General features: G+C 45.5%; 1 long non-coding RNA gene across 1 annotated transcript in view; it reads left to right on the top strand.

Moving 5' to 3' along the window:
* The first annotated feature begins 8,604 nt into the window (after positions 1-8,604).
* The window catches only part of LOC309854032, a 40,966-nt gene continuing 23,436 nt past the window's right edge, over positions 8,605-26,134 (top strand). The window contains exon 1 of the long non-coding RNA XR_014306075.1: positions 8,605-8,667. This is a non-coding gene — a long non-coding RNA (uncharacterized lncRNA). The remainder of the gene's footprint in view (positions 8,668-26,134) is intronic.

Below are 26,134 nucleotides of genomic sequence, written 5' to 3'. Positions count from 1 at the left end.
GCAGGAAATCAAGCAATGTGTTTCAACAAGCATTCCAGGGGATTCCGATACATAGGAACGTTGGAGCACCACAATGTTAAACAAATTTAGTAGAAAAACATTAAATCTGGATTGTCTTCCATACTTTTTCTTTTCATGAAAGACTTCAGCAAAGTTAATCATGCCACAGATCCTAAGAATCCAGAGACATATTTTCATTCTCCCCCAAAGCAAAACAAAACAAAACAAAACAAAAAGAAAACTGGAAACTGGATGTTAGCTTTATTTCCTACAAAAAGGAATCCCTAAAACTATGAAGTGATCACAAAAAAATTTCCTTAGAGAAGAAAAACCCAAAATGAACCACAGAGAACCAACAGGTCAGAACTGATGTCTTTCAAACCAGAGACTCAATTAGTTTTGAATCACACACTGCCTGATACCCCCATTTCTACATGGAACTACAACCTATAGCACGTTCAAAATTCAATGAACTAGCATCTTAAACAGCACCAGGAACACTATAATTATGCAAATATTTGTGGTCCAGGGAATAAACAAATAAATTGGTCAAATAAAAGTAATTCTGCATGGGCAGAATAAAACTGACCTTCATGTTGTTTTGTCCCCTAATTTCATCCAAGCATGTATTACCACATTCACAACCAAAAGAAAGGAGAATCAGGAATATATGGAATGATACAGGAACTTACCCTACAAATACATCACTTATTTTTTTAAATTTTACCAATGTGCTGATAATCTCTCTCCTTCGTGGGATAAAAATTCAAAAGAGGCTTTGGTAGTACCAGATAAACCGAGTTCCAACCTTCATGCTTATTAAAGTTTGAAATTCGAAGTGAACACATGGGTATTAACCCGGCTACAAGCACGTGTTACTATGGTAGCTACCTCCTATCCACCTGGGTAAGTGCCCCATTTCTCTCCAAGTAAGACCTTCTGAGCAGGGAGCCCGACGTTGGGCTCAATCCCAGGACCTCAGGATCCTGACCTGTTCCAAAGGCAGATACTTAACCAAATGAGCCACCCAGGCACCCCAAGACCACAGAACGGTTTGGTTTTGACTGAAGGTCGTTTTAAGCTGAATTTTTATTTCTTGAAACCTCTGATATTCTGGCAGACTTATGATATTCGACAACTTTTACTTCTAGAAAAGAATGAACAGTGTATAAACCTTCTACGGTACATAGGAAATCTCATCTCTTCTCAGAAAGCAGTCATCAGGTTTATGTTTTGTTTTCTTTTGTTTTCTCCCTGACTAACCACCAAGTACTCGACAGATTTGAAGATCCAATACAGGCTGATAATACTGGCAGCCTACATCCCCTTTAATTTCCTGTCCCCCGCAAAAGTAACTTCATGTTAAAATGTATTGCGAATGCTCTTATTATGAAGTTTTAAGTAAGATTATTTTTAACATATCCCTTCTACCAGTTTCTTTTCTCAACCAAAGGATCACTTAAATAGTTTTTCTAAACTGAGAAAGGGAGGGAAAAGAGAGCATTATCTAATCCTGTTGAAAAATTAAAATTTCCCTTGTTTACCTTATGATTTCCACTATTCCTGATTTCTGACTAACACTGTAGTTTTCTTGAAGTGTCTTTACTGACAATTCTTCTTTGCCACGACAGTCAATCACTGCATAGAACTGAAATTAAAGCTCAATACGTGAAGTGAATGAGTCAACACTTCCATTTAACAGAATTAATCCACAGTCCTCAACAGAATATACTCTGTATACAACTTTCAATTACAGGTAGATGAACACAAGAGAACTTACTCGACAGACAGCATAACCCCTCCATCGATACCCAACATGTTCTGTTCCCATTCTTAAACTGCCTTTAGACACCAGGTCACATGCACACCCATCTTGTTCCTCAAAACCGATTTTGCACATGACGGATCTGCGCTTCCTCAGCAGACTTTAAGACTTCATCGGGCACTTAAATAACTAAATGGACAACCAAATAGGATTAGGAATCATCAGAGTTCTTGTTCAGGTCAATGTGCTCATGCTCTGAAGCTCCACAAAGCTCCAGGAAGTACTTTCAAGGCACTGCCTACCGCATCCAAGACTCAAGTTCTGGGTTTAATTTCCAGCCCATGGTGAGAAAAACAAAATGAGAAAAAACAGATATATTACTTTTAAGGACACACTTCATCAAGACAACTTTCCCCTATCCCAGTAACATTACAGACACAGGATTCAAGCCCTAGTATGAAAGGTTATTTATTACATAAAACTTTCAAACGGATGGAACAGTTTTAAGGGGGATTCCAACTAAAACTCGTCTTCATCTATTCTATACACATTTCCTGAAGCCCTGTCAGTGCCGGGCACTGTACTACACAGTTTAGAAAAATAAAGATGTGAAAAGAGAGGTCCTGCCCTCAGGGGGCACCTGTGTGGCTCAATTCAGTTAAGGGTCAGATGCTCAGGATCTCAGGCTCATCAGATGGAGCCCCATGTGGGGCTCAGAGTCTGCATGAAGACTGCTTAAAACTTTCTCTCTCCCTCTGTCCCCACCCCCCTCAAAATCATTAGGTTGTTTTGTTCTGTTTTGTTTTGTTTTCAAAAGGTCCTACCCTCAAAAATGGTAAAATGTAATAGGTGATCCAATAAAACTTCTGTTCAAGTGTTAAATGAATTGTACACGATCTGGAGGGTGAGGTAAGCCAATAAAAATACAACTCGAGTGTTACAAAGATGACCTACACCTGACTGGATTGATGAAAAGGCTTGCCGAGACATCTAGGAGTCCAAATGGTAGTGAGGCAGGACACAGAAGCAAGGGAAAGCATTTCAGAGAAAATCCAGAGCAAGAGAAGGTGTGAAGGTATGGAAATGAGGTCCCATGGTCCAAGCCCAAGACAAAAGCTGTTGGCAGGAAACACAGAACCCTATATGTGAAGGGCAGATTGGGATTGGTGGCAGTCTGCTTGCAGAAATCTTAAAGGAACAGAAAAGAACTGAATCAGGAGCCCCTCGTGATGCTTGGCATTTGGACTTTATTTCAAAGGCAACGAGAGGGGCACCTGGGTGGCTCAGTGGGTTAAAGCCTCTGCCTTCGGTGCAGGGCATGATCCCAGGGTCCTGGAATCTAGTCCCACATCAGGCTCTCTGCTCAGCGGGGAGCCTGCTTCCTCCTCTATCTCTCTCTGCCTGCCTCTCTGTCTACTTGGGATCTCTGTCAAATACATGAGCAAAATCTTTAAAAAAAAATTAAGAAAGAAAGAAAAGAAAAGGCATGAAAACTGCCAGTGGACCAAGCAGAGAGAGTTGGATTTGCCTGCCTTGGGCCTGGACGCATAAGGCTGGTGATGGTTATTATACAGTAAATGGGAGTTACCAGCCTGTGGGGAGAAGTGGAAAGGAGTGGATGACCTCTGAAGTGAAGGAAGAGCTGAAAAAGGATGGAGGAGGGAACAAAAAACTAACGTGTATTGGCCTGCCCAACAAACGACCTCCAAGAATCATAAATCCCAGATTCAGTAAAGCCTTTCCCAATGTACCCACACAGACCAACTATGTCTCCCATGGACTCACTTATTCCAAGGATGCGACTCCCACCACTGAAGACCTTTTTGTCTCACCTTTTCAACATCCGTTCGGTTCCCTGAAAGCAGGCATTTTCTATACACTTCACCAATGACTTGAAAGAGCAGTGACTGATAGAACTCTACAACTAAGGAGGCAAAAGCTTTCTCCGTTTATGGGCTGTAGAAACGTTCCACACACCAGGCTTGATCCTTACACTGCAGCTGAAAGAAGACACCTGTGTTCAAATGAACACCTTTTGTTCATTAAAAAATTACCTGTTTTAATGCAGGTAATAAAAAGGCACCAAGGAGCTATCCTATTTCTAGAATGTTTAAGGGTCTACACGCAGAGTGGAGCTCTAAAATAGTCTGAGGATGAAACAGCAGCACTGGTCAACTCACAACCACACACACAAACACGGATGACACTCCATAAGGCAGGCCCAGGAGTGCATCCAACTGGATGACTCCACGTACACCAAATTCAGGAATATGCGCAACAGCTCCCCAGCAACGGCAGTCAAGAACCGTGGCAGAAGTGACCCTCAAGAGGGTTATCACAGACTCTGGGGTCCTGGGTGTAAAGTCACATGGTGTGTTCCCCTTGTGGAGGTTCCTCAAGCTTTTGGCTTATGATCTGTGCACTTCTCTGTATATATGCTGCAGTTCAAAAAGTTTACTTAAAGGGGTGCCTGGGTGGCTCCACGGGCTAAGCATCCAGCTCCTGACTCTGGCTCAGGTCATGATCTCAGGGTCCTGGGATGGAGCCCTCAGTCTGGCTCCTGGCTCAGTGCAGAGTGTACTTGACATTCTCTCTCTGTCCCTCTGCCCTCCCCTGCCCCCACAGAGACTCTCTCAAGGAAAAAAGAATATTTAAGATAATAAATAAGCCTTAAAAACAAACAAACAAAAAACCCCTTCCCTTAAAAAGAAGAAAAGAACTTCCCCATGGGGAGGAAGACAACACAACCAAAAAGGCCCAGGTGACAGAGCCAAAGAGAAACTGAGAGCCAAAGAATAAACATGTTTCAGGTCAGACTGCAAAGGACACATCCAGGGATCCACTATTACCTGAAGTTCTAACGAACTGAGTTTGTGTTGACAACTTCCTCACCCAGCTGCCATTTACCAAATAGTTTTGTTTTTGGTTTTGGCTTTGGTTTTTTTGGTCATAAAGAGAGAGAGAAAGCACACAAGCAGGCAGAGAGGCAGGCAGAGGTGGAGAGAGAGGCAGGCTCCCCGCCGAGCCCAGAAGCCCGATGGGGCACTCCATCCCAGGACCCCAGGATCATGACCTGAGCTGAAAACAGTGGCTTAACCCACTGAGCCACCCAGGCGTCCCTAACAAAATTGTTTTTATTCATCTTGGAATTTCTTCAGCATTGACTGAAGCACAGGATGAACCTACGTCACTGAAACCTCCCATCCCAGCAACTAACAGCATACACTGACAAGTTAGCTGGCCTAGCCTCAGAAAATGGCAGGCAACTAAGGAAAAGCAGACTAGCCTCTACACAAAGGTCTCAAATTTACATTATCCCCAACCCAATGAGCTAAACGGCAAAACCTACAGTAATAACCTACAGAAGTAACTATCCCTTGCCCAAAAAGAAAGGAGATTGTGTGCTGCCCAAAAAGACAAATGTGTACCTTAACGCTGTCTAGAAAGACACCCATCACCCCACTGCAGTGATCATCAGAAAACAAACAAACACAAACTGACAGTTCAGCTTTCCAAAAAATTACATTTTCTTTATCCAACCCCAACGTTTATCTTCAAACACAAGAAAGGAACAGACATTTGCCGCTCAAGACAGGAAAAGCACAACAACCAGCATAACTGTACCTCCACCACCAAATCGCTCAGGAGAAGAAAACGTAATTCAGGACAGGCAAATTAAAACCACTCTACACATGGTCAAAAGAAAACGTCTAAACTCCTCCAATCCACAGAAAAATCCCTGCTTCCTCTCTTTTTGAGTCCATCCATACCAATAACCCAATGGATATAAGTGTCGAACCAATCCAGCCCGTTAGAAATGAGACAAAAACTTGGACAAATGTCCTCCCTCAAGTCATGCTGGGAATAGGACCCCTTTGCACCGAACAAGAAATACACACAACCAAAACCACACATCAACCACCTGCAAATACAAAAAAGCCATCCTCAACAAGTTGGAAAGAGGACCTCAAGGAGAGCCCTCCACTCCCTCCCACACCTTAAGCAACAAAAGTCCACCCACCAAAGCTAACCCAGATCTTCAGGTACCTGGTGGCGGTGCCTTCCCTCACATGGCAGAGGCTGCCTATCAAGGCTTCAGCACAGCTTCTGAAGGTGCAGATGCTCTAACCCCAAAAGCCTTTCTCTACAGCAAGTTCCCTGGTCTTTCTGGCCTTCTGAGGAGTGAGGAGTGGGGGAAAGGGGAAGGAAGAGACAGGGATCCAGTTAAAAAGGAGGAGAAACAGCAAAACACGGGCACTGGTGAGCCCTCGCAATTTCCCAGGCATCCAGTGCTGCAAACTTGGCTGGGAGACCACCCACCCACCCTTTTCAGGGACCTAAATGGGGAGTGCACCGGGCGCCCCCAAGGGCACCCCGCAACCTCAGGGCCCAGACTGTGCTACCTCAAACAGGCTTGGGAGATGGCAGCGGCCCAAGAGAGGCCGTGGTGGGCGCGGGGAGCGGGCTGACTTGTGGACTGCAGCATGGAGCTGGGGGCGGGGGCAGCAGAGGAGACTGGCTGGATCTGGACGGGGCACGCAGAGGCAGCAAGAGGCCAGTGGCGGGGAGTGGGCCGGCTCCTTCTCTCTCCCCTCCCAGGCTGGCGCCCTCCCTCCCTCCCTCCTCACTGGGTAAATCTCCCTTTGCCTGGGAGGAATGGCCATGGCGGTGGCAGCGGTGGAGGGCCGCTGAGGAGCCGGCGCCAGGGCTGCTGCACCAGAGCCGCCAGCCCCTAGCGGGAGCGACCGCGCCCGCTGACACCACAGCCTCCCCCAGCCCCAATGATCTCCATTTTAGCAGCGCGCGCCTCCCTGGGCCCTGAGTAGCCACGGACTGGTTGTCCCTGCCCCCTCTCGCCCCCAGCCCTCCCTCCGCTTCCACCCTCTCAGCTCAGAGCAGGTACCTGGTCGGGCTCTCCTTATCGCGCAAGGACAAGGGTGGGCTCTACCCCCGCCCGCTCCCCCCCCCAAGCCCAAAGTGGCGCCACTGCAAGGAGAAATGCCATCCAGGAATTCCTCCCAAACCTGACCCCCCCCTTCTCGGCGCCAGTCCTCAACCCTACCTCTGCCCTTCCTCAGTTGCTGGCCCTCGCTGGAGCTGCCGCTGTCGCTGCCGCTGCCGCCGCTTGCGCGGCCACCGCCGCGGCTCAGCCGCCGCCGCCATCTGCGTAGCTGCCATCTGCGCCGCAGCCGCCGCTTGAGTCGCCAACACCGCTTGTGCAGCCGACGCAGTCTGCACCGAGGCCGCTGTCTGCTCCACCGCTGCTACCGCCGCCGACGCCGCCGCTGCCGCTGCTGGAGCTGAAAACGCCCAAGCGGTTGCCGCTTGTGCAGCCCAGCTGTCTGCGCCAATGCCGCTTGCACCGCCCCTCCGTCGTCTGTGCCGCCGCCAACTCCGCCTGCGCCGCCGCCACCGCCATTTGGGCCGCCGCCGCGGAAGCCACCTCCATCTGCTCCGCCGCCGCATGCGCTGCCAACGCCCCTGTCCGCACCACCAAGGCTACCGCCGCCAACACCGCTTATGCTGCCGCCGCCGTCGCCTCTTGAGCCCTCGACGCCTAAGCCATTGCCACTTGTGTAGCGGACGCTGTCTGCGCCCACGCCGCTTGCACCTCCGCCGCTTCCGCCGCCGACACCGCCTGCGCCGCCGCCGATGCCGCCTGTGCCGCCGCAGCCACCGCCCTCTGCACCGCCCCGCTTGCACCGTCGACCCCGCTGTCTGCACCGCCGCTGCTACCGCCGCCGCCACCGACTCTGCCGCCGCCGCCGAAGCCGCCGCCTTCTGCACGGCCGCCGCTGTCTGCCCCGAGGCCGCCTGAACCGCCGACGCAGTCGTCTGCACCGCCGCTGTTACCGACTCCGCCGCCGACTCTGCCGCCGCCGCCGCTACGGTCTGTGCCCCCTGCGCCGCCGCCGCCGCCACTTGAATCCCGACGCCGCTTGTACAGCCCAGGCCGCATGCGCCGCCGACGCCAAAGCCGTCCCCGCCTGTTTGACGACGCAGCCGCCTCTTCTCCGGCCAACGCCCTCTACACCGCCTCCGACACAGCTTAGGCCGCGGATGCCCCGGCTGCGCCATCGCCGCTATGGGGACTGACGCCGCTGGCGGCGCAGATGGTGGCGGCGGCGGAAGCGGCGGCGGCGGAAGCCGCAGCGTCAGAGGCGCAGGCGGCCTCGGCGGCGGAAGCAGTGGCGCCACAGACAGTGGCCTCGAGGTCGCCAAGGGGCGTAGGGGCAGATGACTTCAGCTGCACAAGCGGCTTCGGCTCCGAAGGCGTCCGGGACTCAAGCGGTGGTGGCAGCGGCATAAGCGGCGGCGTCGGTGGGGATAGCAGTGGCGGCGGCTTCAGCGGCGGCACAAGCGGCGTCGGTGGCGGCGCAGACGATTTCAGCGGCGGAACCAGCAACGGCTCCGACGACGGCGTCAACGGTGCAAGCGGCCTCGGCGCACAATGGCGACGGTGCAGACGGCAGCGGCTTCAGCGGCGGCGGTAGCAGCGACGGTGTAGACAGCGGCTTCGGCGGCGCAAGCGGCGGTGCAGACGGTGGTGGCTTCGACGGAACAAGCGGCATCGGCGGCGGCGCAGGCGGTGGTGGCGGCGGAAGGGGCGGCGACACAGACGACGGTGTTAGCGGTGCAAGCAGCACTGGCGCAGACAGCTGGGCTGCACAAGCGGCGACCGCTTGGGCGTCCAAGGCTCAAGCGGCGGCGGCGGCGGTAGCAGCGGAGGAGCACATAGCGGCGTCGGCACAGACTGCGTCAGCTGCACAAGCGGTGTTGGCGACTCAAGCGGCGGCTGCGGCGCAGATGGCAGCAACGCAGATGGCAGCAACGCAGATGGCGGGGGCTGCGCAAGCGGCCGCAGCGGGAGCTCGAGGGCCAGCAACTGAGGAAGGGCAGAGGTAGGGCTGAGGACTGGCGCCGAGAAGGGAGGGGGGCCGGCTTGGGAGGACTTCGTGGACGGCATTTTCCTTCCAGTGGCGCCACTTTGGGCTTTGGGAGGGGGGCGTGCGGGGGTAGAGCCCACCCTTGTCCTTGTGCGATAAGGAGAGCCCAACCAGGTACCTGCTCTTAGCTGAGAGGGTGGGAGGGGAGGAAGGGCTGGGGGCTAGAGGGAGCTGGCGACGACAAGTTTCCCTGGCTATCCAGGGCGGAGGGAGGCCCGCGCTGCTAAAATGGAGATTGTCGGGGCTGGGGGAGGCTGTGGCAGCAGTGGACGCCTTCGCTCCCGCTGGAGGCTGGCGGCTCTGAGTGCAGCAGCCCTGGCAGCTCCTCCTCAGTGGCCCTCCGCCGCTGCCACCGCCATGGCCATTCCTCCCAGGCAAAGGGAGATTTACCCAGGTAGGGGGGAAGGGAGGGAACCAGCCTGGGAGGGCAGAAGGAAGGAGCTGGCCCATTCCCCGCCACAGGCCTCTGGCTGCCTCTACATGCTCCCTCCAAATCTGGCCAGTGTCTCCCCTGCCCCCCCACCCTCCCCACCAGCCCCAGGCTGCAGTCCACAAGTCCACTGCTCCCTATGCCTGCCTTGGCCTCTCTCAGGCCTCTGCCATCTCTGCTGCCTGTGGGAGGCAGCATGGTCTGGGCCCAGAGGTTGTGAGGTGCACATGGGGGCACCCCGTGCACTCCTGGTCCCTGTTTCCTTCCCTGGAATAGGTGGGTGGGTGGTCAGTCTCTGGACCAAGTTTGCAGCACTGGATGCCTGGGAAATTGCGAGGGCTCACCAGTGCCTGTGTTTTGCTGTTTCTCCTCCTTTTTAACGGTATCCCCCTGTCTCTTCCCTTCCCTTTCCCCCACTCCTTACTCCTCAGAAGGCCAGAAAGACCAGGGAACATGCTGCAGAGAAAGGTTTTTGGGGTTAGAGCATCTGCACCTTCAGAAGCTGAGCTGAAGCCTTGATAGGCAGCATCTGCCATGTGAGGGAAGGCACCTCTACCAGGTACTTGAAGATCCGGGTTAGCTTTGGTGGAAGGACTTGTGTTGCTTAAGGTGTGGGAGGGAGTGGAGGGCTATCCTTGAGGTCCTCTTTCCAACTTGTTGAGGATGGCTTTTTTCCATTTTCGGGTGGTTGATGTGTGGTTTTGGTTGTGTGTATTTCGTGTTGGGTGCAAAGCAGACACATGTCCAATGAAGACATATAAATGGCCATCAGACACATGAAAAAATGTTCATCACTAGCCCTCAGGGAGATTCAAATTAAAACCACATTGAGATATCACCTTACACCAGTTAGAATGGCCAAAATTAGCAAGACAGGAAACAACATGTGTTGGAGGGGATGTGGAGAAATAGGAACCCTCTTCCGCTGTTGGTGGGAATGCAAGTTGGTGCAGCCTCTTTGGAGAACAGTGTGGAGATACCTCAAGACATTAAAAATAGAACTTCCCTTTGACCCTGACATTGCACTCCTGGGTATTTACCCTAAAGGTACAGATGGAGTGAAAAGAAGGGCCATCTGTACCCCAATGTTTATAGCAGCAATGACCACGGTCGCCAAACTGTGGAAAGAACCAAGATGCCCTTCAACGGGCGAATGGATAAGGAAGATGTGGTCCATATACACTATGGAGTATTATGCCTCCATCAGAAAGGAAGAATACCCAACTTTTGTAGCAACATGGAAGGGACTGGAAGAGATTATGCTGAGTGAAATAAGTCAAGCAGAGAGAGTCAATTATCATATGGTTTCACTTATTTGTGGAGCATAACAAATAGCATGCAGGACATGGGGAGATAGAGAGGAGAAGGGAGTTGGGGGAAATTGGAAGGGAGTTGAACCATGAGAGCCTATAGACTTTGAAAAACAATCTGAGGGGTTTGAAGGGGCGGGGAGGGTGGGAGGTTGGGGGAACCAGGTGGTGGGTTTTAGAGAACACATGGATTGCATGGAGCACTGGGTGTGGTGCAAAAATAATGAATATTGTTATGCTGAAAATAAATAAGAAATAAATTTTAAAATAACATTATTCCATTGTGTATATATATATATATATACATATGTGCTTATGTATGCATATACTTGTGTATATAGGTAGTTTTCCTGTTTGTGGCATTGTGAATAGAGCTAAGAACATCTGTGTAATAAATTTGCATAGTTTCATGTGGAAAAAAAAAACAAAAAAAGAAAAGGTTGACTTTCAGTTATAGAATTTAAGAGAGTGTAACCTTGCGAAAGTAATTTATGACCCTATCTATTATATAGTAACTAGGTAGGTACACGAGAAAATATACACATTTTATCTCAATAAAATGCATGTTATAATGTTTATGTAGAAATATGTAACATTTGATGTAAAAATGCATTAATATTAAAGTATTAAGTAGAGCTGATATTATTCCCAGTTTACAAATAAGAACATAATGATTGATTTGTCTGCAGTCTGACAGTATTTAGGTGCAACGATTAAAAACCAAGCTAAATATTTTGTCTCGATATCCGTTTTACATCACATGCCTATTATGCGTAGGCAGAAAGCATGACACAATTTGAATCCCCATTTTTCTATGTATTTAATAATCTTTCTTGATTTGAGTGCATTGGGGAGCTCAAGTCAAATGAAAGCCTACATTTGTGAAAATTTCACATTTCGTTTGTGAAATGAAAAACAACATTTGTGGTAAGAAAGCCCATAGAATTTTGTTGCATTCTTGATGCACACTCCATGGAGTAGCAGCTAAAAGAGAATCATTGTATAATTAGAAAATAACATCCAAATTAAACAGCAGAAAATAAGTAAATAGACATATGCTTTCCACTACCCAGTTTAATAATTAAAATACAGTCAGATGAAGTGTGCAAATATGTGTATGTAGGGGGGAAACAGAGTGAAATGTAGTCTCAGGAGATCTGGCCTTGATGTTTAGGCTACCTTTCAAAACCCAGGGTGAGGATCTACTTTCTATAGTTACCACATTATATAATTTAAACCTTAATTTTCTCAAGAAATTGCACAATACTCCAGCAAAAGGGAATTATAGCTATCTATACACTAGGAAAACAAAAAACAAAATACAACCAATTAAAGACATTTCCCAAGAACTCCAGATATAGGTTGAATGGATAAAGATGTGGACAAAAACTGTCATTCTTCTGTATCCATATGTTAAAGAACTGAAGAAAAACCATGTCTAAAGAATACACTGGGGTACCTGGGTGGCTTAGTGGGTTAAAGCCTCTGCCTTTGGCTCAGGTCATGATCCCAGGGTCCTGGGATCTAGCCCAGCACTGGGCTCTCTGCTCAGCAGGGAACCTGCTTCCTCCTCTCTCTCTTTCTGCCTGCCTCTCTGCCTACTTGTAATCTCTGTCTGTCAAATAAATAAATAAACTCTTAAAAAAAAGAATACACAGGAAGTACAAGAATGGTGCCAAATCAAGAATATAATAAAAAAAATTATAACAGAATGAAATAAAAGTTGCATTATAACTGAAATAAAATATTCTCCAGATGAGCTCAGTGGTAGTAATAGATGAAATAATCAGGGAATATAAATAGAGATCAATTGAGATTATCCAGTCTGAAAAACCAAAAGACCTATAAATGTAGTATACATGTTGAAGAACTAAAGTCACTCAATGTATGGTCTCTAACTCCATGCAATAAAATAAAAGTGGTTCACAAAAGGAAACAGAAAATTCACAAGTATGTGGAAAATAAATAACACACTCCTAAATAAGACATGAGTCAAAAAAGAAATCACGGTAGAAGTTAGAAGTTAGAAAATACCTTGAGATGAATGAAAGCCAAAAATCGGTCACTTGCTCATCTCTTGAAAGTGAAAATATAAAATACAAAGTCTTATGGGATACAGTTAAGTTTTTTTTTTTTTTTGAGGGAAACTTAGGATTGTAAACATATATTTAAAAAGGAAGAAAGTGTTACTTTCATAACCGATCATCTTAAGAAATGACAAAATGAAAAATAAATTAGGGGCTTATAGGTGGCTCAGTTGGTTAGGTGACCAATTCTTGGTTTTGGCTCAGGTCATGATCTCGGGGTTGTGGGATCGAGCCCCGTGTTAGGCTCTGTACTCAGTGAGGACTGCTTTTGTCCCTCTGCTCTTCCCTTCTCACTCACTCTTTCAGTCTCTCAAATAAAGAAATAAAAATAAAAACATGATAAAGGAAGAATGAGTTAAAAGGAAAGAAATTTTGAAAGATGAGATCGGATATAAATGAAATAAGACACAACAGAGAAAATCAATATATACGAAAGCTAATTCTTTTTTTTTTTTTTTTTTTTTTTTTTTGACAGACAGAGATCACAAGTAGGCAGAGAGAAAGGAAGGCAGAGAGAGAGGAGGAAGCAGGCTCCCGAGAAGTGGAGAGCCCGATGTGGGGCTCGATCCCAGGACCCTGGGATCATGACCTGAGCTGAAGGCAGAGGCTTTAACCCACTGAGCCACCCAGGCGCCCAAGCTAATTCTTTTTTTAAAAAAAGATTTTATTTTATTATTTGTTTGACAGAGACAGATCACAAGTAGGCAGGAGGTAGGCAGAGAGAGAGGAAGGGAAGCAGGCTCCCTGCTGAGCAGAGAGTCTGATCAGGGGCTTGATCCCAGGACCCTGAGATCATGACCTGAGCCAAAGGCAGAGGCTTTAACCCACTGAGCCACTCAGGTGCCCCAAAAGGTAATTCTTTAAAGAGATGAGCAATTGACAATTTTTTGGCTATTCTTACCAAAAATAAGATAAAAATACCAAATTATGAAAAATCTGGAATGAAAGAGAGGCATTCCTATTAGCCTTATAGAAATAAAAAGAATTAAATTGCAATACGAGGAACAATTGCATGCTAATAAATTAGAAAACTAAAGAAATTTGGCAGGTTCCTAGAAAGACTCAAATTCCTTAATCTTGGGGCGCCTGGGTGGCTCAGTGGGTTAAGCCATTGCCTTCGGCTCAGGTCACAATCTCAGGGTCCTGGGATCGAGTCGCATATGGGGCTCTGTGCTCGACAGAGGGCCTGCTTCCCTTCCTCTCTCTCTGCCTGCCTCTCTGCCTACTTGTGATCTCTCTCTCTCTCTGTCAAATAAATAAATAAATAATATTTTTAAAAATCCTAAAAGGGATTCGTTAACCTGTTGGCTGGTGTAGAAGTTAGGTTTTATTGCTCTGAGCTGGTATTTCATATTCGTATTATGACAACAGCCTCACCGGTAGTCTAACCCCTGGTCATTTTGGAGTTTGTTCATCATTTTGGTCTTTATTGCCATAATCGACCAAGTCTAGGAAGGAAGTCAGAGTTTGATGAGTGGTAGGTCCAGTAGGACACAGAACTGTATTTACCCTTTGAGGATAGAACAGGTGTCACTTAATTGGGTGAGGAGAATAATAACTTCCCCAAAGAGCATTTATGAAATTCCTAGGAGGTGAAAGGTACTGGTCAAGATATTGGTGAGGGGTGGGGAAGGAGTTGGTTAGAAAGGCACTAGGATGAGCAGAATCAAGTTTTACAGCCTCGGAGACAGGTATAAATAAGGTGCTGTGTGGGAGATGAGAGCACTCTGGCTAGGGGAGTCAATTCGAATGCCTCCTTTTCCTTCCCATTTCTTCTGAAAAAAGGAATCGATGTCTACAAGATCCCCTGCCAACTTTTCATTGTTATTGCCAGGTGTACTTTATGTGTTGAATACTCCAGGTGGATTCGTGGAAGGGATTCATAAGGTCTGCTCTGGAGCAGAATGGGAAGGAGGTCAGATGCACCAGAGGAACATGTGAAGGGAAGCAGGACGAAATACTGAACAGGATCCTCGGAGGTTCAGGGAGCAACAGAGATGTATATTGGGTGTGTCAGTCATATGGAGGGTCTCTGTGGGTCTTGGATACACTCCTTTTTCTAACTGTGTCATCGCAGTCTGCCCCTGGCTGGTGATTATTGTGTAGTTTGATGGAGGTATGATTTCCATCTTGTCGAAGTCACTCATGTAAGTGCATGATTCATTGAATTTCAGTTGTTTTAAAGACTTGTGCAAGCATCACCACAAACCAGTTTGAGATGATTTCCATCCTATCCTGTGGTTGTCTCCTGTTTGTTCTGTGATACAAGTTAAGAGCCTGGAGGGGTCACCAGGTCCTGGCCAGGAAGGTTGCCTCCTCACCATGCTGAGAGAACTCTACCCTAAGCCTTTCAACATAGGAAATAAAGGGGTGTATATTGAAGGTGGCTGTGGGTGGGGAGGACACTCTGTCCCTTTCCTCTGTGATAAGAGGAGACGGATAAAGTAGGGTTTGCCAGTGTCATGAAGGATGATGCCATCGGCTTTTCGGATGAGCTACCCCTGCAAATTAACAACTTTACTTAACCCTTTTGTGAAGTGGACATCCTTGAGTGTTGAGCAGAGAAACTTCTTAGACTCGGTGGTAGATTCGATGTACTTTGCTTCAGTCTTGCTGGTTCTCTGAATCCAATCGTGTCTTTTTTGGAAGTAAAGATGTCCAAGCTACTGCTGCAGCAGGAGATGATTAGTGCCTCTTTGATCATAGTGCCGCATTTGAACCCTCAGCTACTGCTTATGTGACACTCACTCGAAAGTTGGTAAAATTTGGTGTTGGGTAATTCCCATGGATTTAGAACTTTTGTATTGTTCAGTGCCCAATTTTATTGGGATACTAGGGTCAGCTCGTGTTTATTTGCACACCATCTCCTTGAGAAGTTTGTAGAGCTTTTGCAGGTGAAGTATGACACATACTTTAGATGTGTCATAAAATAATGTCTTAAAAGTATAAAAGTTGGTACTCAGGATATTGAATGAGAAGTTGGTACACTGTTTTGTTTTTAAAACATTTCCTTTCTTCTGGAGCTCCCTCGTTTTTTGAAGTTGTAAGTTTGGACGTTTCTCTCCTCAAATTCAGGTAGCCTAACAACTCAATAGCCCTTGGATAGTCATGAAGTACTTTAGAAGTTTTGGGGGAAAACATTCATCCTTAGCGAGACATGAAAGTTCTAATCTTGCCTCAAACGTGCATCTCCCTGAGGTAATGAGTTTCATATTGAAAAAAAAAAAAAAAAAAAAGAACAACTCCCAGAAAACAGGGCTGGGGTGTAGCTAACCTGGAGTAGAGCCAGGCTTCTTTCCTGTGGTTTGGGGTCATCCACCACAGTGGTTTTGCTCCTTAGGGCACATGGGTTTTACTGTAGTGTTTGTCTTTAATAAACCTTCTCCATGAAATACATGGAAAAACTACATGTCTTCTGAGCCATCTAATTTACCCAACCTTTTGGCTTCTAAGATCGCCCTTATCCCAAAACGGTGATAATTTTGTTTGTATTTGCTATTACATTGGGCTTAGTGATTTATTGATACTGACTTGATCTTCTGTCTACTTGGTAACCTTCCAGTAAATTACCTGGGTAGTTGTTCTTATTTGACAGGTTTTTCTGGAGCACACCACCAAATGGGCTCTAGTGTCTAGTGGTGGAAAAACAGACAATGTCCTTGTTCTCATTGCGTTTGGAATACTGTGGAGAAGAAGAGAAATTCAGCAAGTAAAAAGAAAAGTGAAATAATTGTGGCCAGTGGCAAGTGTTTTGAGAAATCAGAGCAGAATGTGAAACTACACAGTGATGAGAAACTTGTTCTAGACAGTGTTAAGGTACACCTTTGCCTTTTTGGGCAGCGTGTACACTCCTTTCTTTTGGGGGCAAGGAGTAGTTACTTCTGTAGGTTATTTCTGAAGACTCTGCCATTTAGCTCCTGGGGTTGGGGAGAATTAAAGGTGGAACCTTCATGGACAGGCTAGTCAACCTTTCCTTAGTTGCCTGCCACATCCTGAGACCAGGCCAGCTAACTTGTCAGTGTATCCTGTCAATTACTGGGATGGGAGGTTGGAGTGCATTCCTCATGTGGCATAGGTTTCTCCTGTGCTTCTGTCAATGCTGAAGAAATTCCAATATTAGTAAAAGCTCTTTTGGTAAACGGCAGCTACTTGAGGAAGTTGTCAGCACTAACTCAGTTCAGGTAATAGTGGATCCCTAAATATCGCCCTCAACCCGCAAGGACAACAAGAAGCCCCAGTTCAGATGTATCTTCTCTCTCTTTACTTCCGCAAGTCTACACACTTATATATGCTTACATGACCAATCAGCGAGCAGGGTACAGGATGGAGCGAATCAGGCTGCACACCTAAACGAACAACTTTGCTAGCAACCAATGCTGTTTACTTCATCTTTGGGCATTCTGCTTAGTCTCATGAGGCAATCCTAACCTGGCAACTAGCCAGGCACCATCTTTTAATGGCGGAGGCCGCCCTGGCCAGGGACCTGCTTCCGACATCTCCCCTTTTTTCTATTATGGCAGGGATTGTGCCTGTCTTAGGTTGTCAGTGGCGGGGAATATCCTTACTTAACCATCATCAGATGGCAGATATCAATGATCTGCGTCCTGTCTTAGTTTGGTATATTTCCCCCACCAATCTTACCCGTCGTTCACTACCGATCCAGCATACTTAGCCACACTTGGTGGGATGTTCCAGCCTCGATGGCTAACAAGTCCTGCACCATGACTTGCTGTTGCCTATGTTGCTGTTGCCTCCAAATTTGCAGTTTCCTTACTAGCAGAATCAAGCCCACTATAAGATTTATCATCAGACCACTTACACTAGCCCATTGTTTCATAAAGGTTAACGCATCTTGCAATGTTTTGATTATCTCTGGGAGGGTTGCCAGCTCAACTCTGGTGTTCTTTATCCTTGTTATGCCTAGTAGCAGGTGCTGAGTGTAGTTTTGGAATTCTGCAGACTAATTCCCCTGCAAGTATTGGGAGAGCTGTCAGGAGACATTCTGTAAGTCAATCATATTAGTATAGGCTATGGGAGTTACACAAATTGCCGGGAAGGGTGCTATACATCCCAGTCCCAATAGGGCCCCCAATATGTCCACCTGTTCTTGAACCAAATCCACTCTCTGGTTGACTATCGGGATTCCTGCTTGCAGATGTGCACTGATCTGAGACTGTGTTTAAAGGGCAGCCGCCATTCCTTCTGCAAGGGTGTTCACAGTTTCTGCAGTGGGTATAGTTGTAGCAAGTGAGACTGCTGCTGCCGTGGCAGCTGCTGTAGATATAGCCAGTGCTGTCACAACGGCGGCTGTGATACCAAAATCTCTCTTCTTTCTGGATAGCACCACCGGTAACTTGTCCTCTGGAATGGAAACTGGGATAGAGACATGGGTAGGGATATGCATAATCACAGCCAGCTTGAAGGCCGTTACATTCCAGCACTGGGAAAGATGGCAATTCTTAGTGCAATTAACGTATCATTCAGCTCGCTAGCATTTGTTATGAGGAAAAGGAACAGTGGCAAGACGCATATGGGAGTCGGCTGATAAGTAATATTATTGGGACAAGACACATTAACTGTTGCCTCAAAGGTACTAGAGTCATTTTGTTTATAAGAACAGTTGAGGAATTTGCCACCATTTAACATGGACACTGCTGAGATATCAGTACATGCTCCTAGCAAGTTACAGACCTGCCATGCATCCAAGGGAGAGGAGGGAATATGAGAGAAGAGTTAGTTACTGGTAAAGGATATGGCCATGCTTTAACCACTGCCCACAGCTCTCTGGCTTGAGTCGGCCGCAGGAGGTGTAGCATTCCCAGAGTTATCATCAGCATCTTCAGCATCATGACTGGTGTTTGGAGGCAAGGCTGCACGCACCAGCCACTCTGGGATCCAAATTGGAGCCTCCTTTTCCTGTGGAAAAACACATACAGACCCCCTACTCCATGCTAACACTGGATCTGGTCCATTCTACTATCCTGTGAGGATGTCCTTCCAAAGTACTAAAGGCTTAGGGGGAGCAGCAGCAGCACTTGCATGTCTGTCTGCAGCTGATTTACCCGTTTTGTCCAACGTTAAAAAATTCAAAATAAAGAGAATGGTGTTGAGTTTATCTTTAGGGGACCTGAAGGTGTCCCCTATCCCCCCTTTTTGTTTATAAAGCACATTTTTTATTGTAAGATGTGCGCACTCCACAACACTCTCTCCTTGTGGGTTATAGGGTATTCCATGTATCAAGTGAATGTCAAGTTGTTGTAGGAAGGCTTTAAAGGGTTGTGAGGTGTAGGCTGGGCCATTATCTGTCTTTAACTGGCGTGGCTTTCCCCATGCCACGAAAGCCTGTAGGCAATGGGTGATAACATCTCTGGATTTCACCCCCCCATATGCACTGAGGTGAAAATTATTACAGAGGAGGTATCTACAGAGACATGATCATATCTTAACTTTCCAAATTCTGAAACGTGTGACATCCATTTGCCATATATGATTAGGTAACAAACCCTTAGGATTAACCCCCAAGGACGGTGCAGGTAGTAAGGTCACGCAATTTCTGCAGGAGACTACTATGTCCCGTGCCCGCGCTTTTGTTATGTTAAATTGAGGCAAAGAGGAGGGAGGAGTCAAGATGGTGGAGAAGTAGCAGGCTGAGACTACTTCAGCTAGCCGGAGATCAGCTAGATAGCTTATCTAAAGATTGCAAACACCTGAAAATCCATCGGCAGATCGAAGAGAAGATGAACAGCAATTCTGGAAACAGAAAAACAACCACTTTCTGAAAGGTAGGACCAGCAGAGAAGTGAACCCAAAGCGACGGAAAGATAGACCCCGGGGGGAGGGGCCGGCTCCCAGCAAGCGGCGGAGCAACGGCGCACAAAATCAGGACTTTTAAAAGTCTGTTCCACTGAGGGACATCGCTCCAGAGGCTAAACCGGGCACACGGGGTCAGCGTGGCCTCAGGTCCCGCAGGGTCACAGAAGGATCAGGGGTGTCTGAGTGTCGCAGAGCTTGCGGGTATTGGAACGGGAAAGCCGGCTACAGAGACAGAGCCGACAGTAAGCTCGCAGCTCGGGGTTACCTTGAACCGGTCGCAGGCTCGGTGAGCTCGGAGCACGGCCGGAGGTCAGGCAGACGGGAGTAACTGGGCGCTGTTCTCTGAGGGCGAACTGAGGAGTGGGGCCCCGGGCTCTCGGCTCCTCCGGGCCGGAGACCTAGAGGCCGCCATTTGTATACCTGTCCTCTGGAACTCCACGGAAAGCGCTCAGAGAACAAAACTCCCGAAAGCAAACCCAAGCGGATTACTCAACCCGGCCCCTGGTAAGGGCGGTGCAATTCCCCCTGGGGCAAAGACACTTGAGAATCACGACACCAGGCCCCTCCCCCAGAAGACCAACAGGAAATCCAGCCAAGACCAAGTTCACCTACCAAGGAGTGCAGTTTCAATACCAAGTAGAGCAGCAGAATTCCAGAGGAGGAGAAAGCAAAGCACGGAACTCATGGCTTTTTCCCTGTGATTTTTTTTAGTCTTGCAGTTAATTTAATTTTTTTCTTTTTCATTTTTTGTTTTTTTTCTCGCCTTCTGGTAAATTTTTTTTACTTTTTCCTTTTTCTTTTTTAACGTTTTTTAACTAGTTTATCTAATATATATATTTTTTCTTTTTTATATTTTTCTTATGTTTTCTTTTTTTATTTATTTTTTTTATTTTATTTCTTCCTTTTTGAACCTCTTTTTATCCCCTTTCTCCCCCCTCACGATTTGGGATCTCTTCTAATTTGGTTAAAGCATATTTTCCTGGGGTTGTTGCCACTCTTTTAGTATTTTACTTGCTCCTTCATATACTCTTATCTGGACAAAATGACAAGACGGAAAAATTCAACACAAAGAAAAGAACAAGAGGCAGTACCAAAGGCTAGGGACCTAATCAATACAGACATTGGTAATATGTCAGATCTAGAGTCAGAATGACAATTCTCAAGGTTCTAGCCGGGCTCAAAAAAGGCATGGAAGATATTAGAGAAACCCTCTCAAGAGATATAAAAGCCATTTCTGGAGAAATGAAAGGACTAAAATCTAACCAAGTTGAAATCAAAAAAGCTATTAATGAGGTGCAATAAAAAATGGAGGCTCTCACTGCTAGGATACATGAGGCAGAAGAAAGAATTAGTGATATAGAAGACCAAATGACAGAGAGTAAAGAAGCTGAGCAAAAGAGGGACAAACAGCTACTGGACCATGAGGGGAGAATTCGAGAGATAAGTGACTCCATAAGATGAAACAACATTAGAATAATTGGGATTCCAGAAGAAGAAGAAAGAGAGAGGGGAGCAGAAGGTATACTGGAGAGAATTATCGGGGAGAATTTCCCCAATATGGCAAAGGGAACGAGCATCGAAATTCAGGAGGTTCAGAGAACGCCCCTCAAAATCAATAAGAATAGGCCCACACCCCGTCACCTAATAGTAAAATTTACAAGTCTCAGTGACAAAGACAAAATCCTGAAAGCAGCCCGGGAAAAGAAGTCTGTAACATAAAAATGGTAAAAATATTAGATTGGCAGCTGAGTTATCCACAGAGACCTGACAGGCCAGAAAGAGCTGGCATATTTTCAGAGCACAAAACGAGAAAACCAGGCAGCCAAGAATACTATATCCAGCTAGGCTATCATTCAAAATAGAAGGAGAGATTAAAAGCTTCCAGGACAAACAAAAACTAAAAAAATTTGCAAACACCAAACCGGCTCTACAGGAAATATTGAAAGGGGTCCTCTAAGCAAAGAGAGAGCCTACAAGTGGTAGATCAGAAAGGAACAGAGACCATATACAGTAACAGTCACCGTACAGGCAATTCAAAATGGCACTAAGTTCATATCTCTCAATAGTTACCCTGAATGTTAATGGGCTAAATGCCCCTGTCAAAAGACACAGGGTATCAGAATGGATAAAAAAACAAAACCCGTCTATATGTTGCCTCCAAGAAACTCATTTTAAGCCCGAAGACACCTCCAGATTTAAAGTGAGGGGGTGGAAAAGAAGTTACCATGCTAATGGACATCAGAAGAAAGCAGGAGTGGCAATCCTTATATCAGATCAATTAGATTTTAAGCCAAAGACTATAATAAGAGATGAGGAAGGACACTATATCATACTCAAAGGGTCTGTCCAACAAGAAGATCTAACAATTTTAAATATCTATGCCCCCAACGTGGGAGCAGCCAACTATATAAACCAATTAATAACCAAATCAAAGAAACACATCAACAATAATACAATAATAGTAGGGGACTTTAACACTCCCCTCACTGAAATGGACAGATCATCCAAGCAAAAGATCAGCAAGGAAATAAAGGCCTTAAACAACACACTGGACCAGATGGACATCACAGATATATTCAGAACATTTCATCCCAAAGCAACAGAATACACATTCTTCTCTAGTGCACATGGAACATTCTCCAGAATAGATCACATCCTCCGTCCTAAACCAGGACTCAACCGGTATCAAAAGATTGGGATCATTCCCTGCATATATTCAGACCACAATGCTCTAAAGCTAGAACTCAACCACAAAAGGAAGTTTGAAAAGAACCCAAATTCATGGAGACTAAACAGCATCCTTCTAAAGAATGAATGGGTCAACCGAGAAATTAAAGAAGAATTGAAAAAAATCATGGCAACAAATGATAATGAAAATACAACGGTTCAAAATCTGTGGGACACAACAAAGGCAGTCCTGAGAGGAAAATATATAGCGGTACAAGCCTTTCTCAAGAAACAAGAAAGGTCTCAGGTACACAACCTAACCCTACACCTAAAGGAGCTGGAGAAAGAACAAGAAAGAAACCCTAAGCCCAGCAGGAGAAGAGAAATCATAAAGATCAGAGCAGAAATCAATGAAATAGAAACCAAAAAAACAATAGAACAAATCAACGAAACTAGGAGCTGGTTCTTTGAAAGAATTAACAAAATTGATAAACCCCTGGCCCGACATATCAAAAAGAAAAGAGAAAGGACCCAAATAAATAAAATCATGAATGAAAGAGGAGAGATCACAACTAACACCAAAGAAATACAAACTATTATAAGAACATACTATGAGCAACTCTATGCCAATAAATTTGACGATCTGGAAGAAATGGATGCATTCCTAGAAACATATAAACTACCACAACTGAACCAGGAAGAAATAGAAAGCCTGAACAGACCCATAACCAGTACGGAGATTGAAACAGTCATTAAAAATCTCCAAACAAACAAAAGCCCAGGGCCAGACGGCTTCCCGGGGGAATTCTACCAAACATTTAAAGAACTAATTCCTATTCTCCTGAAACTGTTCCAAAAAATAGAAATGGAAGGAAAACTTCCAAACTCATTTTATGAGGCCAGCATCACCTTGATCCCAAAACCAGACAAGGATCCCACCAAAAAAGAGAGCTATAGACCAATATCCTTGATGAACACAGATGCAAAAATACTCAACAAAATACTAGCCAATAGGATTCGACAGTACATTAAAAGGATTATTCACCACGATCAAGTGGGATTTATTCCAGGGCTGCAAGGTTGGTTCAACATCCGCAAATCAGTCAATGTGATACAACACATAAATAAAAGAAAGAACAAGAACCATATGATACGCTCAATAGATGCTGAAAAAGCATGTGACAAAGTACAGCATCCCTTCCTGATCAAAACTCTTCAAAGTGTAGGGATAGAGGGCGCATACCTCAATATCATCAAAGCCATCTATGAAAAACCCACCGAAAATATCATTCTCAATGGAGAAAAACTGAAAGCTTTTCCGCTAAGGTCAGGAACACGGCAGGGATATCCATTATCATCACTGCTATTCAACATAGTACTAGAGGTCCTAGCCTCAGGAATCAGACAACAAAAGGAAATTAAAGGCATCCAAATCGGCAAAGAAGAAGTCAAATTATCACTCTTCGCAGATGATATGATACTATATGTGGAAAACCCAAAAGACTCCACTCCAAAACTGCTAGAACTTATACAGGAATTCAGTAAAGTGTCAGGATATAAAACCAATGCACAGAAATCAGTTGCATTTCTCTACACCAACAGCAAGACAGAAGAAAGAGAAATTAAGGAGTCAATCCCATTTACAATTGCACCCAAAACCATAAGATACCTAGGAATAAACCTAAGCAAAGAGGCACAGAATCTATACTCATAAAACTATAAAGAACTCATGAAAGAAATTGAGGAAGACACAAAGAAATGGAAAAATGTTCCATGCTCCTGGATTGGAAGAATAAATATTGTGAAAATGTCTATGCTACCTAAAGCAATCTACACATTTAATGCAATTCCTAACAAAGTACCATCCATCTTTTTCAAAGAAATGGAACAAATAATTCTAAAATTTACATGGAACCAGAAAAGACCTCGAATAGCCAAAGGGATATTGAAAAAGAAAGCCAACATTGGTGGCATCACAATTCCGGACTTCAAGCTCTATTACAAAGCTGTCATCATCAAGACAGCATGGTACTGGCACAAAAACAGACACATAGATCAATGGAACAGAATAGAGAGCCCAGAAATAGACCCTCAACTCTATGGTCAACTCATCTTCGACAAAGCAGGAAAGAATGTCCAATGGAAAAAAGAATGCCTCTTCAATAAATGGTGCTGGGAAAATTGGACAGCCACATGCAGAAAAATGAAATTGGACCACACACAAAAATAGACTCAAAATGGATGAAGGACCTCAATGTGCGAAAGGAATCCATCAAAATCCTTGAGGAGAACACAGGCAGCGACCTCTTCGACCTCAGCCGCAGCAACATCTTCCTAGGAACAACACCAAAGGCAAGGGAAGCAAGGGCAAAAATGAACTATTGGGATTTCATCAAGATCAAAAGCTTTTGCACAGCAAAGGAAACCGTTAACAAAATCAAAAGACAACTGACAGAATGGGAGAAGATATTTGCAAACGACATATCAGATAAAGGACTAGTGTCCAGAATCTATAAAGAACTTAGCAAACTCAACACCCAAAGAACAAATAATCCAATCAAGAAATGGGCAGAGGACATGAACAGACATTTCTGCAAAGAAGACATCCAGATGGCCAAACAGACACGTGAAAAAGTGCTCCATATCACTCGGCATCAGGGAAATACAAATCAAAACGACAATGAGATATCACCTCACACCAGTCAGAATGGCTAAAATCAACAAGTCAGGAAATGACAGATGCTGGCGAGGATGCGGAGAAAGGGGAACCCTCCTACACTGTTGGTGGGAATGCAAGCTGGTGCAGCCACTCTGGAAAACAGCATGGGGATTTTTCAAAATGTTGAAAATAGAACTGCCCTATGACCTAGCAATTGCACTATTGGGTATTTACCCTAAAGATACAAACGTAGTGATCCAAAAGAGCACGTGCACCCGAATGTTTATAGCAGCAATGTTCACAATAGCCAAACTATGGAAAGAACCTAGATGTCCATCAACAGATGAATGGATCAAGAAGATGTGGTATATATACACAATGGAATACTATGCAGCCATCAAAAGAAATGAAATCTTGCCATTTGCGACAACATGGATGGAACTAGAGCGTATCATGCTTAGTGAAATAAGTCAAGCAGAGAAAGACAACTATCATATGATCTCCTTGATATGAGGAAGTGGTGATGCAACATGAGGGCTTAAGTGGGTAGAAGAAGAATAAATGAAACAAGATGGGATTGGGAGGGAGACAAACCATAAGTGACTCTTAATCTCACAAAACAAACTGAGGGTTGCTGGGGGGAGGGGGTCCGGGAGAAGGAGGTGGGATTATGGACATTGGGGAGGGTATGTGCTTTGGTGAGTGCTGTGAAGTGTGTAAACCTGGTGATTCACAGACCTGTACCCCTGGGGATAAAAATATATGTTTATAAAAAATAAAAAATTTTAAAAAAACTTGAGGCAAAGAGTTAAAGCATTCACATGGAACCGCTTATGATAATGTCTCACCTGTTGCACTGGGTCCTCAATGGCAAAGACAAATTCTCCTCTGGTTAAGGCATATGCTAACCGATTACTTTTTGTCAGGGGGCCTGGTAAGGTTGTATGAGCTCATATGTGGCCAATATAAAATGGAGCCTTCCTGTCCCAAACTAATGTTTGGATTTCTTGTAATGCCTCAGAGATAGTAGACCTGGCATTAATAGAACCCACATTTTCAATGATAGAGACAGCTTGCACCACATATCTACTATCTGATAAAAGGTTGAAGGGTTCTTGATGAAACATTTGAAATGCTTTTATCACTGTGAGCAGCTCGGTTTCTTGGGGAGAGGAGCTTTGAAATAGGAAGGTCCAACTCTCTTCTTTGGTAACTATAGCTCCTACTCCTTGCTTAGATCCATCAGTGAATATAAGCCTTACATTACTGAGGGGTAAATGGTGAGTGATCCTAGGGTATGTGATTGGATTGGATAAACTGAACTGTAGCCATGGATGTGATGGGTAGTGGTTATCAAATTGAGTGCACGTTATAGTTATCAAAATGGCCCAGTCATCATCACAGGCTGCTAGGCACTTTATTTGTTCCTGCGTATATGGTGATATTATAGTATCTG

Source organism: Mustela nivalis (genome assembly GCF_964662115.1).
Source record: "Mustela nivalis genome assembly, chromosome: 19".
Classification (NCBI taxonomy): domain Eukaryota; kingdom Metazoa; phylum Chordata; class Mammalia; order Carnivora; family Mustelidae; genus Mustela; species Mustela nivalis.
Note: the sequence above shows the minus strand (reverse complement) of the source record. Positions and strands in the feature narration are given on the sequence as shown.